This window comes from Drosophila suzukii, unplaced genomic scaffold (assembly GCF_043229965.1).
Source record: "Drosophila suzukii unplaced genomic scaffold, CBGP_Dsuzu_IsoJpt1.0 scf_13, whole genome shotgun sequence".
Taxonomy (NCBI): Eukaryota; Metazoa; Arthropoda; class Insecta; order Diptera; family Drosophilidae; genus Drosophila; species Drosophila suzukii.
Window position 1 is genome coordinate 420,007 of NW_027255900.1, and position 20,277 is coordinate 440,283.

General features: G+C 35.4%; 1 long non-coding RNA gene across 1 annotated transcript; it reads left to right on the forward strand.

Moving 5' to 3' along the window:
- The first annotated feature begins 1,713 nt into the window (after positions 1-1,713).
- Positions 1,714-2,970, forward strand: LOC139354676 (uncharacterized). Its single transcript, XR_011605575.1, has 3 exons — positions 1,714-1,966; positions 2,691-2,747; positions 2,813-2,970. It is a non-coding gene; the product is annotated as an uncharacterized lncRNA (long non-coding RNA).
- The last annotated feature ends 17,307 nt before the right edge of the window (positions 2,971-20,277 follow it).

Here is a 20,277-nt window from a genome sequence, read left to right on the forward strand (position 1 = left end):
AGTATATACAGATAAGAATTTTGGGTGGAACTTGATTATGTGCTTGTGCGTTGGGTAGGCCTTTCAAAATCAGAAGATAGTTGGATTCATAAAAACGAAATTCTATAAAGAACAATAAAAATGTAGACATTGACGTCAATGCGTGAAATAAATTATGTTTCTTCACAATCACGCAATTCCTATTTATAAAGTGTGAAGAAAAGCATGTACAGATAAGAATTTGAACAGAACGTTACATATTTATATATACAAATCTGGAGGGTATAAGGGCGGAAGAATTTCAAAAAGTGTTCAGTTTCCATCTATTCGTTCACGCAACTCAATTTCGAATCGTTTGCTTATTCATTCATTCGTTCGTTTGTTCGATTGTCAAAAAAAACAAAATCAAAATTAAAATGACGGTTTTTATAATATTTTTTGTGATACTTTCCCTCTTTAATCCGATGGTGAAAATGGTACCACTCCCCAATGAAATGACTTTAATTGAAAACCCATCGACTTCCAATAATTCGATTGGGTTATTTATCAATGTTCCAAAACTAAAACAAATCATTAAAATTGACTTAAAATTTGAGATCCTAGAGGACAGTCATATTTTTATGGATCTCATAAACAAGACAAGTGATGAAAGTGAGATACCAAACTTAAAAAGTGAACTCGATACAAAAATATTTAATGCTATTAATGGTAGCATTAATGAAAAAGACTTAACAACAAGTACAAGTGCAAGTACAGTTGAAGAAGAAGAAATATCTACATCAACATCTACTACAACTACAATACATCTACCTCAACTACAACAAGTGCAACTACACCTACAATGAGAAGGGGAATTCTGGAGGAGGAGGAGAAGGAAGAAACAACAACTACAACAGCAGCAACTACATTAAAAAAAGAACTTCTGGAAGAAGATACAACAAAAACAGCTACATCAACAACTACAACCCCAACCAATCTTTTTGATTTTAATAGCGAAAATGAAAGTGTTGATCACATAGAAAATAAAACCATAGGAGAAGAAAAATCAGAAAAAATTGATATGGGTATAATTGATAGTGAGAGAGAATTTGAAAACGTAAGTCGAGCACCAACATTTAGTAATACGTCACAAGAATTAGTGTTGGGGATCAGTGATAGTGATACAGAATTTGAAAGTGTAAGTCGGGTTCCAATAAAAAGGAACACTACTCATAAATTAAAAAGCACTGAAAACATACACAACTCTCAAATCGAATTCACAAAGAGAGGTATAATTGAGAATTTTAAGCAAAAATTAGTTGAAAATGAAAGGAGAATAGGAGGGCATATGGATTTGGGAAGAAGGGGTCTAAACAGATTCTTTACCATCCAATACAAAACTGCTACAGTAGGAGTTAAATGTCATTACAATAATATATATAGAAGAACACATTCTAGGCGAAGTTTAAGTAAATCTAAGCGTATGAATTTAAAATATTTATCTAATCGCCACCGCCACCAAAAATCTAAACGCAATACTTATACCCCCTTAGCAACTTTAAGAATAAATTGTTTTGAATTTTCAGAAGTTTTATCCCAAACAGTAATTATTGCAGAGAGACGAAAAGATAGGATTGTCTATGAAAAAATATCAAAGGATGCTGATCTTCTCTCCAAACAAGAGAGTAAAAGAGAAGAGATAGAAGTAGAAGAAACAGGTTATCTTAGTGACGGTCCACAAATCCATGAAATTGAAATCGATGAAGCAGAAAGAATTAATGGAATATATTTAAGAAAGAGAAATTTAGCAGCTCAAATGATGGTTGAATATTTAAATAAAAAAGAAAGTCAGATTAGTACAGATAAAATACCAATTAACGATATTAACGATTTCAAAATAACTAATAGTGATATTATATCATAATCTGATTGAGTAGGGAAATATGTTTGTTTTTACAGAATATAAAAATAGAAGATGAAAATAATAATTCGAGTAAATTAAAAAAAGGTGAGTTTAATATATATATATATATATATATAATTATACCCGTTACTCGTAGAGTAAAAGGGTATACTAGATTCGTCGGAAAGTATGTAACAGGCAGAAGGAAACGTTTCCGACCCCACAAAGTATATATATTCTTGATCAGGATCACTAGCCGAGTCGATCTAGCCATGTCCGTCTGTCCGTCTGTCTGTCCGTCCGGATGAACGCTGAGATCTCGGAAACTATGGGAGCTAGGCTATTGAGATTTGGCGTGCAGATTCCTGAGCTTCTTACGCAGCGCACCACTCTAACGCCCACAAACCGCCCAAAACTGTGGCTCCTACAGTTTTGATGCTAGAATAAAAATTTTAACTGAAATGTATTGTTCTCATCAATACCTATCGATTGACCCAACAAAAAGTTTGCCACGCCCACTTTAACGCCCACAAACCGCGAAAACCTGTGACGCCCACAATTTTCATGCTAGATAAAAAATTTTAACTGAAATGTATTGGTCTCGTCGATACCTATCGATTGATCCAAAAAAAAATTTGCCACACCCACTCTAACGCCCATAACGCTTTAATCTGTATACCGCCGGTAGGTGGCGCATTTTAATCTCGCTTTGCTGCTTGCATATCTCCATATAGCTGAGTAACGGGTATCTGATAGTCGAGGTACTCGACTATAGCGTTCTTCCTTGTTTTATATACTAATATATATATATATATATATATATTTTCAGAACTCCAAAACATAAATAAAAAAGTTGAAAATAATATTTCGGATGGAGCTCAAAAAGGTTGGTTAAATACATATAAAATAATATTTGTATATATATATATAGTAAAATATTTATATTTTCAGAACTCCAAAACATTAATAAAAAAGAGGATGGCAAATTTTCTCATAATTTGTATGGTGATGACGATGATGATGATGATGACCATGATACAATCCTTTATGATGATGAAAATCCGGAACCATGTATTCCAAGATCATCTAGTGAGGATGAAACTATTTTTGTTGAGGGTGGTATAGATAACTATGTTCAAACTATACCGTTTAATTTAGATGAAGATAATGATAAATACATTAAATCAATTCCTTTAAGTAATGATGACAATAAAGTATATAGATTACAGGGTGGTATAGATAACTATAAACAAACTGTACCACTAAATATAGAAGAAAGTAAGCAAATTGAATGTAATTCAAAGAAAATATTGTAATTCTTCTGTTAAATTCAAATTTTCATGTTCTGTTAATTCTCACAAATTTTAACATTACCCTGTAAGTAAAAGCGATGTTTGTTCTGTTAAATAAATATTTTATAATAATAATATTGTGAATTGTAATATTTGGTTTATACATTACCTTACATTTTACCCTTTAAATAAAAAAGCGTTGTTTGTTCTGTCTTATTTACAATTATAGAGTACATTTATTCATTTTTTTTTATCATTTAGTAAACTTAATTCTAATTCTGTACAAAACATTTCAAATTCACATTCATATATATTTTTGTGAAATTTTTCTATTTCATTCTCTTGATAATTATTTCTATTAGAACAATTCTCTATTTCTTTTATTCTTTGTTCATAAACATAAATATTTGAATCCATTTCATTAAGTTTATTTTCTAATCTTTTTTCATCTATTTTATAATGGCCATATTGTAGTGTATTAATTTTATTGTCTTGTATAAGAACCTTTGTGTCTTTATGACTGAGAACTACTTTTTTACACTTAATTGTTGATAAAAGATGATTTTTAGATCTAATCATTGACATAGAGCCTACCACTTCCTCTTCCGAAAACAAACATTTTTTAAAACTATTAAAAGTTAATTGATCTATTGCACTTCTTTTAACACCCTTTGATTTTTTCACTGTTTTTTCAGAGCTGTCATTACTATTAGATGTTTTAAAGGCATACATTTTTGATCTCAAACCAACAAATTCAGTCATAGGTCTTCCATTGAGTTCATCTTTAAAAAAACCCAACCTTTTTTTATTAGCTTTAGGAAAATTATAGAGATTAAATAATTCATCAGAATAATCTGATGTATCAAACTTCATCTCAACATCATTCTGAATATCTTTATAAAAATCTTCAGTGTTAATGGTATATATAAAAGAATCTGTATCCATATAATTTAATTGAACATTTTCATTGTATTTAGGTTTGATATAATTATAATGAAAATCATACATTTTCCATTTCGATAAATCTAATACAGCGAAACCTAAATATAAAGGTTTGTTGTACAACACATTTAATCATTTCATTTGAAAGGCAAAGAAGTTTTCTGAAAACTGTTTGACACTATGGAAGTTTGACTTTGAAATAAGAGATCTACCACAATGCCTTTTTGGACCAGAAGAATCGGATGGTGAAGCACTTTCCCATTCAGTAATTAATTTAATATTAACGCGCTTATCGACATTTTCCATCGTTTTACCGTAGACAGCATTATTTAAAAGTTTAAAAAAATCTTTTTCAAATGTATTTTTTGCATTAGTTCTATGGAATGTATTCAAATCAATATATGTTTTTAGCCAAGGTTTCTGAAAGAAGCGAAGACCTCTATGAATTTTTGTTAGAATTAATCCATTTTCTATACACTGTTGAATATTTTTATAATGAATTATATATTTTTCTTTATCCCTTAAATCAGCAATTAATTTTTTTATTTTGTCTGACTTTGTTGGTAACTGATTATTACAACAAAATGGAAGGTCATTATGTTTATCGTGCAATTTTAAAGGATATTTTAAATCTACCTCAAAAATGTATCCATATTCACTATCATCTGCAATCTCAGCAAAGTTTATACTATCAAGTTCCCCCCTTGAAATCCATTCAAAACCTCCATATGGTAAAGATTGTGACATAGCCCAACCATATAAATTATTTGCATCCAAATAAATCAAATATGATGATTTTTGAGTACTATCAAAATTCTCAACATATTTATTATTTGCTTTAGCATATCTACATGTACATTGAACTAAGCCACCACGAATACCACTTTGAATAAATTTATACTGATCTATATCAGTTAATAAATCTAATTCAATTTTAGTACATTTTAACATAGCTTCCCATGATAATCCTGGTGTAGTGAAAAAATGTGCTGGATCAAGTGAATAAATTTTACTACAAAGTCTTCGAAAGTTTTCAAAGACATCAGACATTAATAAAACATCTGTTTTTAAATATAATTCTAAATAATCTTTAAGATTATTACAAGAAAACTCATTCCATACCTTTTGTGCGTGAGTATAATTTTCAACTGAACATTCATTTTCGGTTAAGGAACAATAAAGAGCTTCTCTAGGAGGTAATTTACTTTCTTTTAATTTCTCAACTGAATCTAAATATTCATATGGAAATACACCCTTTCGTCGCAATAAAATGAAATTGTGGAAGAAAAAAGGAATAAATTTTGGAACTGTATATTTTAAATTACACTCATTATGTGCTGCCCCCCTTAATTTTCCTGTGAAGTGACAGTGATCCCTAACTCTGTCTAATAAAAGAGGAGTGTTGCATATATGACAATTATTAGATTTTTGGAAATCATCTTCTTCAACATCTGACATTATTAAAGAAACAGATTTTGAAATATAGTTTTCATATATAAAACTTAAATTTTCTATTAGTGATAACAGGAAATTCATTCCCGAGTTAAATACAGTTTCTAAGACAAACTTATCTAAACTGTTATCATGTGCACACTTTATATAGTATGCATATGAAACAGGTCTATGTATATTTATTTATATTATATTTATATTATATTTAAATTTAATGTTTCGTTTTTATTAATTGGTTGAAGGATGCATTCAAAGTCAGCGTAAACTGTGAATGGGACCATCACTTCCTTTTGAACATTTGTATACCGTAAAGTGGCATCCTTCATGTTGGGTAAACGCGAGATTTTTTTCCCACAGACTTCTGAATGCCGGTTGGCAGCATCTTCACTCAATGAATAATTTAAGCAAATTTGGCAGAACCATTTTTTTGATTTGTCTCTCGAAACTTGAGAGGAAACCAAACTAAAAAAAGATAAACACAAGAAAAAAAAAATTTTTTTAAGTATGAAAGCTAATAAATATTTTGTAATTTAAAAACAAAAACAGGTAAAAGATATAATAATGATAAAATGATAAAACAACTTACTTTGAGAGATTTTTTATCCAAGTATAGTGTGCTTTACATCCTTCCTCCAGTATCAACATATTTATATGATTTCTCCTCACTTCAGGAGAGTAAAATATGGGCCCGAATATAACTCCATCGTCGAATCCAAAAAGTGTAATATTTATGTTTTTATTTATTTCCATAAATTTCGATATATCCGCAGGCTTTAGTGGAAATTGCAATCCAGTGAAATTTAGTGTGATCCCATTGACTTGAATTACTTCATCATTTATATTCACTTTATAGCTTGTGCATCTGTTCGCATTCTTATTTAGTTTACTTAATGCTGCGATTAAGCTCCATTTAAAACAATATTCATCATTTGTGTTTTTCACATTTATAATTGCTTTTTTTCCTTCTAAACAAGAGGGTAGTTTTATATAAGATGATCCTCTTAAGGGTGAATATTGATTAATATTCATCTCCAATCGAGTGAGATGAAGCAAAGTCCATCCACTATCCCTTTCTTGGAATTCTTCCATCCTCGCCAAAATTTTTTCCATGTGCTCCTTATATTCATTTTCAATGTTCGAATAGGCACTAATTATTGTCATCTTACTTTGAAATGACTTTATTTCAATACATTCCTTTTCTTCCTTCAAAAGTCCGTACTCTCCAAAAAGTTCAAAACTTATTTTCACCGATGCATAACTTTCCAACAATGGATACAAGTGAGGTAGAAAAGCTTCTCCTGCTTCCTCCATAAATTGTGTTGGATAAATTACATCATTGTTGGTGTTTTCATATAAGTAGTGAACAATCCTTCCTTGAAATCCAGAACTGATTTTTTTTATCCTTGAATCCACTGGTTCAACAACATTCTTCTTGTGTTGCTCCGTTCGCAGATGATGAGCCCACGAAATGTTACCCGATAGGGTAATGTTGCACTTTCCACAATACTTATTCATTTTTTTTTGTTTTGGTTTTTTTCTTTTTTTGGAAGTATTGTATTGTTACTTGTACTTTTCACTTTGTTATACTTTACTTTTACTGTAAAGTATTTTATGTTTTATCAATTTGATAAGTTTACACAACACAAATCTGGGTAGTTCACAGTTCACACAACTTTACTTTACACTTGGTAAAGTATTTTAATTTTTATCAATTTGATAATCTCGCACAAATCGAATTCGGATGGAACGTAAGTTAACACAACTTTACTTTAGCTTTGAATTACCGGAGGGTTCACACGACGATTCTAGATGGTTCGCTCAACTCAAATAGTTTTCTAAAACTGAACTACTTTCCACATTTCTCCTTAACACATACATTTTTTGAAAACTTAGAAGGTAACCGTTTTCTCTTTCTATAAACGCATGAGAATAAATTTTCAAATATGATTAAAGAAAAACGTATTTGACTAAATAGACGACCTCATTTGGTTTTGTTCTGTTAGGAACCACCACCACAGTCACCATTTTGACCACAAGACCGTAGGCAGGTTACACTAACAGGTGTCACCTACAACCCTAATTGAATCAACAAAACGCCCACGCATAACAAAACAACGTTTTTGTTACACTCCCACGCTCACTTTCCCATCTAATGCTCGCTAAAGAGGGGGAGGTTACCGAACTCACGCTTGTTTCACACCACAAAAGTATGCGGTCTAATATCCCTCAAACCAACACCTTTTGACCACAAGACCGTAGCCAGGTGTCACCTACAACCCTAATTGACTCAACAAAACGCCCACGCATAACGCCTTCTAACCCAAGTTAGAAGCAACATAGTGACCTGTGTGCAACCATTGCACTCCACAAAATCCTACGCATGACAAGACACCTCCTATCACACACGCAAGCCAGGTGTCACCTACAACCCTAATTGACTCAACAAAACGCCCACGCATAACAAAACAACGTTTTTGTTACACTCCCACGCTCACTTTCCCATCTAATGCTCGCTAAAGAGGGGGAGGTTACCGAACTCACGCTTGTTTCACACCACAAAAGTATGCGGTCTAATATCCCTCAAACCAACACCTTTTGACCACAAGACCGTAGCCAGGTGTCACCTACAACCCTAATTGACTCAACAAAACGCCCACGCATAACGCCTTCTAACCCAAGTTAGAAACAACATAGTGACCTGTGTGCAACCATTGCACTCCACAAAATCCTACGCATGACAAGACACCTCCTATCACACACGCAAGCCAGGTGTCACCTACAACCCTAATTGACTCAACAAAACGCCCACGCATAACAAAACAACGTTTTTGTTACACTCCCACAGAGAGGGAGGTTACCGAACTCACGCTTGTTTCACACCACAAAAGTATGCGGTCTAATATCCCTCAAACCAACACCTTTTGACCACAAGACCGTAGCCAGGTGTCACCTACAACCCTAATTGACTCAACAAAACGCCCACGCATAACGCCTTCTAACCCAAGTTAGAAGCAACATAGTGACCTGTGTGCAACCATTGCACTCCACAAAATCCTACGCATGACAAGTGTGTATCACACACGCACCTTTAGCGTGAGAAAAAGACAAGACAAAACAAGACATATCAAAACACCACTCTCTCACACTCCTACACACCACTTTCTAACCTCATTAAGTGACCTGTGTGCAACCATGCTCATCTAACTAGGGTCAGCAACACCCCCCTTTTTGACTTAATTATGCTAATTAGGTCATTAGAACACCTGTGTGCAACCATGCGTGACTAATTAGGGTCACCCCCACCTCCTTTTTTGACATGATTTATTACCTAGTGAGCCAGCTCCCGTATTAATCTACTACTACGACCCCAACAGAATCATCAATCAAGAGAAGGGCGACCACAAAACAGGATCATCAGCAAAGGAAAAACAAATACATACGACGACTCGTTAGCGATAAATTATTTTTATTACTATTTAAGAACTTTGTATAAGGAAAATAAAAAACAAAGGTAAAGAATAAATTTTTGATTTTAAAAAAATTCTTAAAATGAATCCTTCAGAACCTTCAACCAGCCAGGCTGGAACAAACAATAAAAGACCACATGTAATGAATCCCCCTATAGAACATACAGACCATTAGGCGGTAACAAATAATGCAATGCTTAATGTAGAAGATTTAATAAAACCTGTGGTAAATTTTGAGGAGATTGTGAACATAAGTTTGCAGTCATCACATCAAATAGAAAATGTTGAAGATTATCAGATAGAGTAGATTCAATGCAGGATCCTTTGGTGATTTTGTCAAATCTTGGAAGGGCTCATGTTTTAGAAGTGATTTTTTTATATGTATTCAATTTAAATATGTCGTAGGTACGGAACATTAAATATTTGGTATATATAGGTCAACATTTCTTGCTAGATTTAATTTACATATATTTATGTGGGAGTGATATAACGAGAATCACACTAACAATCCCGATCTAGACAACTAGAACGACGAGCAGTAACACACATTTCAGAAGAAGACGACCCAAAAGAAGTGAAGGACGAGAACAACGACGATAAGACGAGAACAACGACGATAAGACGAGAACGACGAGTAGGGGCAGTATTTGACGAGATCTGATCCAAAGAAGACGTGCTTGTGTGAAAAGCAAAACGACGCGAAGACGTTCTTAATTATACTCACATTGTGACATACCATTTTTAATTATTTAAATAAATACTTTAACTTATATACTTTAAAAACAAGGAAGAACGCTATAGTCGAGTACCTCGACTATCAGATACCCGTTACTCAGCTATATGGAGATATGCAAGCAGCAAAGAGAGATTAAAATGCGCCACCTACCGGCGGTATACAGATTTAAGCGTTATGGGCGTTAGAGTGGGCGTGGCAAATTTTTTTTTGGATCAATCGATAGGTATCGACGAGACCAATACATTTCAGTTAAAATTTTTTATCTAGCATGAAAATTGTGGGCGTCACAGGTTTTCGCGGTTTGTGGGCGTTAAAGTGGGCGTGGCAAACTTTTTTTTGATCAATCGATAGGTATTGATGAGAACAATACATTTCAGTTAAAATTTTTATTCTAGCATCAAAACTGTAGGAGCCACAGTTTTGGGCGGTTTGTGGGCGTTAGAGTGGGCGTGGCACTGTGCTGAAACAAACTTGCGCTGCGTAAGAAGCTCAGGAATCTGCACGCCAAATCTCAATAGCCTAGCTCCCATAGTTTCCGAGATCTCAGCGTTCATCCGGACAGACGGACAGACGGACAGACGGACATGGCTAGATCGACTCGGCTAGTGATCCTGATCAAGAATATATATACTTTGTGGGGTCGGAAACGCTTTCTTCTGCCTGTTACATACTTTCCGACGAATCTAGTATACCCTTTTACTCTACGAGTAACGGGTATAATAATAAAAATCCCCACACTTGGGTGCTCGTCCGGGAGGTATCAGAGAAAGGTGAAAGTGATCAGTGAAAACTTTGTACGAGGTGAAAGAGTGGACACATACACCGTTCGTGAAACATTCATTTTTTCAATTATGGCGTGTCTAAACGATTTAGTTTCTAACATTTTGAAAAATGCGTCAAAGGGAAGCATTTGTGCTTTGCACAAATTTGTCTTTGAAAAAGAGGGAGAAAGGAATAATCGCAAACGACTTCACAAATTTTCTGGTTTCCAATACGACGAAAATGACGCAGTTTATAAAGCCAAAAGTGTATACGTTCAGGCAAAACTGACTGAAAGAGATTTAATTTCAATATGCCTAAGCCACGACGTCAAAAACATGCAATTGCATATTTTTCAAAATCTTCGATTTGACCAACTTCTTGGTGGCAACGAAGTGGGAGATCAAGAGGAATCTGATAAAGACAGAGATGACGACGAAGAGAATCAAAGTGACGGCGAAATCGAGAGTATGGTTGCCAATTGGGCAGGAACAAATCCAACGAGTGAAACAGACCAAAAGAATAATTTGCAACCAGTACCAATTCAATACAATGAAATGCCGCGTTTCGCTTTAAGTTTTCGCGATATAGAGAAATCTATAAATCAATTCGAGGGCACAGACGAAATTCCAGTCGACGTATGGATATGTTCTGTTAAATAATAATAATAATAATAATAATAATAATAAATAATAATAATAATAGTAATAATAATAATAATAATATTGTGAATTGTAATATTTGGTTTATACATTACCTTACATTTTACCCTTTAAATAAAAAAGCGTTGTTTGTTCTGTCTTATTTACAATTATAGAGTACATTTATTCATTTTTTTTTATCATTTAGTAAACTTAATTCTAATTCTGTACAAAACATTTCAAATTCGCATTCATATATATTGTTTGTGCCTAACCGAAGTAGACACTTCCGGGTCACACCGCGGGACAAGGGGGTAATGAGCACTTGTCGTTGCACGGGGACGCTTTGATGGCAGGACGATCGCGTCGCGGCAATGGTAACGATGGTTACTGCGATGCCGGACCACAGGCGATGCTGAGCTGCGCTGAGGTTGAGCTAACGTGGTTAGCTGCTAGTTGAGATAGTGTATTACGAGCCCTATTCCCAGATGTAGGAAGTAGAACCGCGGAGTTAAGAGGTGTGTTGATAACTGATTTATTCTTCATTTGATACCTGCTTATATACTACTTGGAACACGGAAGCTTAGTGTAATGATTAGTGAAATAAGCTATATTCTAAAGTAGGTCAGGGAATTATGATTATGGTGCAGTTGGCTCAGCTAAACTGCAACATGTGCTGACTGCATTGGTGCGTCAGTGTGCCGTTGAGTCTGAGAGACGGTGAGTCGGTGAGACGGTGAGTTAGTGAGACATATAATATGCTGATCAGCAATTCTCATATGCAGTGGGTGCTACTGAACGCCTGGTACTGACACTGCAACATGTGCTGACTGCATTGGCGGGTCAGTGAGCCGTTCAGTCGGTGAGACGGTGAGTTAGTAAGACATATAATATGCTGATAAGCACTTCTCATATGCAGTGAGTACTACTGAGCGCCTGGTACTGTTCCCAACTTAGTTTCTGCTTGATTTGTTGGGTGTGGTCATGTTGAGTACCTTTGGGTACGAACATTCTCCCCCCCATTGAGGGGTACCCTCAATTAAGGCGTGATGTCGGTCAGCCCTTGGCCGATTTGTATATAACGCACCTAACAAATCATTGACCAAGGTGGATCGTTCCTTCAACTGTGGTTCATGTTTTTGATTCAGGTCCTTCACCTCTTCTTGATGCTGCTTAACACTCCCCTTTGCGATAAAATTGACATTACCGTGGGGACTGAAATTGTGCCCTCGTAGAACTTGATCATTTGGCACGTCTATGGTGTGTGGACATTCTGCAACAAAACTAAGATCTTCCTTGGTTAAGTTTAGAAATGTTGAACCAAAGTCAGCCTTCTTGTAGGTTTTAAATTGATGAGAAGTCGGTTCTATATTCATCGGACTTTTATCTTTTGTTGGATTATAAGCAGCGTTCGGTCCTGCAAAATCACCTCTGCCTTCTACCAGAATAGGGTTGATTTCCGTGTCAGATGAGGTTTCCTTATTGAGATAACCTGTGATTACATAACCAAGCCTAGTGCCTTGTGCCAAAGGTTTATTAGGTCCTAGTTCAAGACGTTCACCGGTAATTACACGAGAAAATACTTCAGCCCCTAACGTTAGGTCAATGGGTCCTGGTTGCCGAAAGTCAGGATCTGCTAACGGCAGTCCCTCGGGAATATTAAGATCGGTTGTAATCGGTACTGACGGTTGGTCTGTAATGACTGTGGGCATAATAAATACCTCTAATAGTTTTTCAAACCCTGATGTACATGATGAGAGCTTTAGTGTTGATCTAATTGCTGTTGATATCTTTCTCCGATTCCAGATATTTCAATCGGTGACCTTTCTTTAAGAGATAGCAGATCTGCCATTCTCCTTGAGATAAGATTCACCTGTGATCCACCATCTATTACAGCGCGACATGTTTGTAATTGACCGTTTGGCCCTTGTAATGAGACCTTGGCGGTTGCGAGCATAGTATATCCTCCTACGTGGTCGTAGCCTGCAATGGTTACTGCGCCGGCCACTGGATTGCTAGTCGGTCCTTGGTGTAACAGTGAATGATGCCGTTGCTGGCAGACTCGACAAGTGGTCGGTGATCCACAGTTTTCAACCTTATGAGCTGTAGACAAACAATTTGTGCATGCTCCTACTTGAATAATGGCTTGACGCCGTGCTTTGGGGTCCATTTGCTGGATACGGCTACATGCTCTAAGATTATGTTGGCCTAGGTGACAAATCTTACAGCTCTCTTCGTTGTGAACTGACTGATGGCGGAGTGTTGCTGTAGGTTGAGCGCTTATAGTCTCCAGCATGCAAGCGCGCCGCTCAATAAACGTCAGTACACTCCAACGTTGGAATTTCCGTTGGTGCATCCGCTGAATTTTCTAGAGCAGCTAGAGACTGCTGGTCTAGTTTTCTTCTGATAAGAAAACACAGGATTGGATCCCAGGATTTTGTGCTGATATCGAGGTTTTTAAGAGTACTCATTGAGTTTTTTATAGTGTCATGTAAGGCCCTTAGTTGACGCGATGAGCCGTCCATAAGCCTATGGTCAATAATTTTTGCTATAGCGGCGAATACTAGTATTTTGCCGTTCTGGTACCTGGCCTTCAACCGCAACCAGGTGTCGTCATAGCCACCCTGTGAGAAGGCTGTGTCTGTCAAGACGTTCCTCGCTTCACCACGAAGCGAACTCTGTAGAATATGTAGCTTTTGACTGGCCGAATATGGTTTGTTATGTACCAATTCCACAAAGAGATCATGGAACCGTGGCCAGTCTAGATACTCGCCGTTGAACTCCGGAATGCTAATTGGCGGAAGTGCCAAGTTTAGGCTCATTGGCGCGTCGTTGTCTCGTAGCAGGTTCATTTCGTATTCCTCGTATAATGTGTGGAATTGGGCTAGCTCTGCTTCTGCCAGAGCTGCGGCCCCAGGTGTGCTATCCAATTCTTCGTGGGCTTGCCTCAGTAACGCCCAATGGAGATCCAGGTGCCTTTGTAGAGCTGGGGTGACGGTTGGGGCGTTCGAGGCTAATGTTAATGAAGACTCTAATTCGTTGCATCTTCTCTGCAACTGTCGGATCACTTTGTCAACTGCGGAATCTCCTTTGACTTGATCTCTTGTTGTGAGCTTTATGTTGGCCGAAGTTCGTCTGAGGGCCTTCGGAAGCCCGCTTCCAGTCGGCATGTTGTCCAGAAAGATATTCTGATATTTTTCGACCAGCTCTTTAAGTGCTACTAGTCGTGAAGAGTACTCACTTCCAGTGGGTAATGCCGCTTGCTGGACTTCTTCATCTAGGTCGCAAAACTGCTGCCAGAGATCGTTTAACTGATTTAGCTTACCGGAATAATAGCCGTCTCGGTGGCGTCGGTCGGCAGAATCCTTGCCATAATTCTTAATGAGCTGTTGGATTTTCCCTTGCAGCTCATTTTGGGTGTCTAGTAATCGATTGTGTAAATCGATTCTTGTGTGACTTGTTTCCTCAATAAATGAAGTAGACATATTGTGTGTCTTGGAAACAAAGAATCTTGTGAAGCTGGATGAAGCTGAGTATCCTGTGAAGCTGGATGAAGCTGAGTATCCTGTGAAGCTGGATGAAGCTGAAGTTCCTGTGACGCTGGAAGAAGAAGCGTATCCTGTGAAGCTGGATGAAGCTGAAGTTCCTGTGACGCTGGAAGAAGAAGCGAATCCTGTGAAGCTGGATTAAGCTGAAGTTCCTGTGACGCTGGAAGAAGAAGCGTATCCTGTGAAGCTGGGTGAAGCTGAAGTTCCTGTGACGCTGGAAGAAGAAGCGAATCCTGTGAAGCTGGATTAAGCTGAAGTTCCTGTGACGCTGGAAGACGAAGCGTATCCTGTGAAGCTGGATTAAGCTGAAGTTCCTGTAACGCTGGAAGAAGAAGCGTATCCTGTGAAGCTGGATTAAGCTGTGAGTCCTTCAGTTGGAACGGGGTTGCTTGAGTGTGATCCTTTGTTGTTAAGGGATCACGTCGGGGTCACCAATGTTTGTGCCTAACCGAAGTAGACACTTCCGGGTCACACCGCGGGACAAGGGGGTAATGAGCACTTGTCGTTGCACGGGGACGCTTTGATGGCAGGACGATCGCGTCGCGGCAATGGTAACGATGGTTACTGCGATGCCGGACCACAGGCGATGCTGAGCTGCGCTGAGGTTGAGCTAACGTGGTTAGCTGCTAGTTGAGATAGTGTATTACGAGCCCTATTCCCAGATGTAGGAAGTAGAACCGCGGAGCTAAGAGGTGTGTTGATAACTGATTTATTCTTCATTTGATACCTGCTTATATACTACTTGGAACACGGAAGCTTAGTGTAATGATTAGTGAAATAAGCTATATTCTAAAGTAGGTCAGGGAATTATGATTATGGTGCAGTTGGCTCAGCTAAACTGCAACATGTGCTGACTGCATTGGTGCGTCAGTGTGCCGTTGAGTCTGAGAGACGGTGAGTCGGTGAGACGGTGAGTTAGTGAGACATATAATATGCTGATCAGCAATTCTCATATGCAGTGGGTGCTACTGAACGCCTGGTACTGACACTGCAACATGTGCTGACTGCATTGGCGGGTCAGTGAGCCGTTCAGTCGGTGAGACGGTGAGTTAGTAAGACATATAATATGCTGATAAGCACTTCTCATCTGCAGTGAGTACTACTGAGCGCCTGGTACTGTTCCCAACTTAGTTTCTGCTTGATTTGTTGGGTGTGGTCATGTTGAGTACCTTTGGTTACGAACATATATTTTTGTGAAATTTTTCTATTTCATTCTCTTGATAATTATTTCTATTAGAACAATTCTCTATTTCTTTTATTCTTTGTTCATAAACATAAATATTTGAATCCATTTCATTAAGTTTATTTTCTAATCTTTTTTCATCTATTTTATAATGGCCATATTGTAGTGTATTAATTTTATTGTCTTGTATAAGAACCTTTGTGTCTTTATGACTGAGAACTACTTTTTTAGATTTAATTGTTGATAAAAGATGATTTTTAGATCTAATCATTGACATAGAGCCTACCACTTCCTCTTCCGAAAACAAACATTTTTTAAAACTATTAAAAGTTAATTGATCTATTGCACTTCTTTAACACCCTTTGATTTTTTCACTGTTTTTTCAGAGCTGTCATTACTATTAGATGTTTTAAAGGCATACATTTTTGATCTCAAACCAACAAATTCAGTCATAGGTCTTCCATTGAGTTCATCTTTAAAAAAACCCAACCTTTTTTTATTAGCTTTAGGAAAATTATAGAGATTAAGTAATTCATCAGAATAATCTGATGTATCAAACTTCATCTCAACATCATTCTAAATATCTTTATAAAAATCTTCAGTGTTAATGGTATATATAAAAGAATCTGTATCCATATAATTTAATTGAACATTTTCATTGTATTTAGGTTTGATATAATTATAATGAAACTCATACATTTTCCATTTCGATAAATCTAATACAGCAAAACCTAAATATAAAGGTTTGTTGTACAACACATTTAATCTTTTCATTTGAAAGGCAAAGAAGTTTTCTGAAAACTGCTTGACACTAAAGTTTGACTTTGAAATAAGAGATCTACCACAATGCCTTTTTGGACCAGAAGAATCGGATGGTGAAGCACTTTCCCATTCAGTAATTAATTTAATATTAACGCGCTTATCGACATTTTCCATCGTTTTACCGTAGACAGCATTATTTAAAAGTTAAAAAAAATCTTTTTCAAATGAATTTTTTGCATTAGTTCTATGGAATGTATTCAAATCAATATATGTTTTTAGCCAAGGTTTCTGAAAGAAGCGAAGACCTCTATGAATTTTTGTTAGAATTAATCCATTTTCTATACACTGTTGAAGATTTTTACAATGAATTATATATTTTTCTTTATCCCTTAAATCAGAAATTAATTTTTTTATTTTGTCTGACTTTGTTGGTAACTGATTATTACAACAAAATGGAAGTTCATTATGTTTATCGTGCAATTTTAAAGGATATTTTAAATCTACCTCAAAAATGTATCCATATTCACTATCATCTGCAATCTCAGCAATGTTTATACTATCAAGTTCCCCCCTTGAAATCCATTCAAAACCTCCATATGGTAAAGATTGTGACATAGCCCAACCATATAAATTATTTGCATCCAAATAAATCAAATATGATGATTTTTGAGTACTATCAAAATTCTCAACATATTTATTATTTGCTTTAGCATATCTACATGTACATTGAACTAAGCCACCACGAATACCACTTTGAATAAATTTATACTGATCTATATCAGTTAATAAATCTAATTCAATTTTAGTACATTTTAACATAGCTTCCAATGATAATCCTGGTGTAGTGAAAAAATGTGCTGGATCAAGTGAATAAATTTTACTACAAAGTCTTCGAAAGTTTTCAAAGACATCAGACATTAATAAAACATCTGTTTTTAAATATAATTCTAAATAATCTTTAAGATTATTACAAGAAAACTCATTCCATACCTTTTGTGCGTGAGTATAATTTTCAACTGAACATTCATTTTCGGTTAAGGAACTATAGAAAGCTTCTCTAGGAGGTAATTTACTTTCTTTTAATTTCTCAACTGAATCTAAATATTCATATGGAAATACACCCTTTCGTCGCATTAGGTTGAAATGATTTTCATTAGGGAAAAATGATCTTGTTATACACATTTGTTCACTATCTAGATTTGAAGCTAATGTATCTAAAGCAGAAGGCATAAATCGAAACGAGTCTAGAAAACGGATTTCAAAGTTATCACCATTACTTAAAGTTATAATTGATAAAGTTGAAATTGATATATATTGTTCCTTATTTAATGGAATTACCTTTATTTCACCAGGTATGACTGCCAAATCTTTAATAAATAGATGGCAATCATACCTGGTGAAATTGTGGAAGAAAACAGGAATAAATTTTGGAACTGTATATTTTAAATTACACTCATTATGTGCTGCCCCCCTAAATTTTCCTGTGAAGTGACAGTGATCCCTAACTCTGTCTAATAAAAGAGGAGTGTTGCATATATGACAATTATTAGATTTTTGGAAATCATCTTCTTCAACATCTGACATTATTAAAGAAACAGATTTTGAAATATAGTTTTCATATATAAAACTTAAATTTTCTATTAGTGATAACAGGAAATTCATTCCCGAGTTAAATACAGTTTCTAAGACAAACTTATCTAAACTGTTATCATGTGCACACTTTATATAGTATGCATATGAAACAGGTCTATGTATATTTATTTATATTATATTTATATTATATTTAAATTTAATGTTTCGTTTTTATTAATTGGTTGAAGGATGCATTCAAAGTCAGCGTAAACTGTGAATGGGACCATCACTTCCTTTTGAACATTTGTATACCGTAAAGTGGCATCCTTCATGTTGGGTAAACGCGAGATTTTTTTCCCACAGACTTCTGAATGCCGGTTGGCAGCATCTTCACTCAATGAATAATTTAAGCAAATTTGGCAGAACCATTTTTTTGATTTGTCTCTCGAAACTTGAGAGGAAACCAAACTAAAAAAAGATAAACACAAGAAAAAAAAAATTTTTTTAAGTATGAAAGCTAATAAATATTTTGAAATTTAAAAACAAAAACAGGTAAAAGATATAATAATGATAAAATGATAAAACAACTTACTTTGAGAGATTTTTTATCCAAGTATAGTGTGCTTTACATCCTTCCTCCAGTATCAACATATTTATATGATTTCTCCTCACTTCAGGAGAGTAAAATATGGGCCCGAATATAACTCCATCGTCGAATCCAAAAAGTGTAATATTTATGTTTTTATTTATTTCCATAAATTTCGATATATCCGCAGGCTTTAGTGGAAATTGCAATCCAGTGAAATTTAGTGTGATCCCATTGACTTGAATTACTTCATCATTTATATTCACTTTATAGCTTGTGCATCTGTTCGCATTCTTATTTAGTTTACTTAATGCTGCGATTAGGCTCCATTTAAAACAATATTCATCATTTGTGTTTTTCACATTTATAATTGCTTTTTTTCCTTCTAAACAAGAGGGTAGTTTTATATAAGATGATCCTCTTAAGGGTGAATATTGATTAATATTCATCTCCAATCGAGTGAGATGAAGCAAAGTCCATCCACTATCCCTTTCTTGGAATTCTTCCATCCTCGCCAAAATTTTTTCCATGTGCTCCTTATATTCATTTTCAATGTTCGAATAGGCACTAATTATTGTCATCTTACTTTGAAATGACTTTATTTCAATACATTCCTTTTCTTCCTTCAAAAGTCCGTACTCTCCAAAAAGTTCAAAACTTATTTTCACCGATGCATAACTTTCCAACAATGGATACAAGTGAGGTAGAAAAGCTTCTCCTGCTTCCTCCATAAATTGTGTTGGATAAATTGCATCATTGTTGGTGTTTTCATATAAGTAGTGAACAATCCTTCCTTGAAATCCAGAACTGATTTTTTTATCCTTGAATCCACTGGTTCAACAACATTCTTCTTGTGTTGCTCCGTTCGCAGATGATGAGCCCACGAAATGTTACCCGATAGGGTAATGTTGCACTTTCCACAATACTTATTCATTTTTTTTTTGTTTTGATTTTTTTCTTTTTTTGGAAGTATTGTATTGTTACTTGTACTTTTCACTTTGTTATACTTTACTTTTACTGTAAAGTATTTTATGTTTTATCAATTTGATAAGTTTACACAACACAAATCTGGGTAGTTCACAGTTCACACAACTTTACTTTACACTTGGTAAAGTATTTTAATTTTTATCAATTTGATAATCTCGCACAAATCGAATTCGGATGGAACGTAAGTTAACACAACTTTACTTTAGCTTTGAATTACCGGAGGGTTCACACGACGATTCTAGATGGTTCGCTCAACTCAAATAGTTTTCTAAAACTGAACTACTTTCCACATTTCTCCTTAACACATACATTTTTTGAAAACTTAGAAGGTAACCGTTTTCTCTTTCTATAAACGCATGAGAATAAATTTTCAAATATGATTAAAGAAAAACGTATTTGACTAAATAGACGATCTCATTTGGTTTTGTTCTGTTAGGAACCACCACCACAGTCACCATTTTGACCACAAGACCGTAGGCAGGTTACACT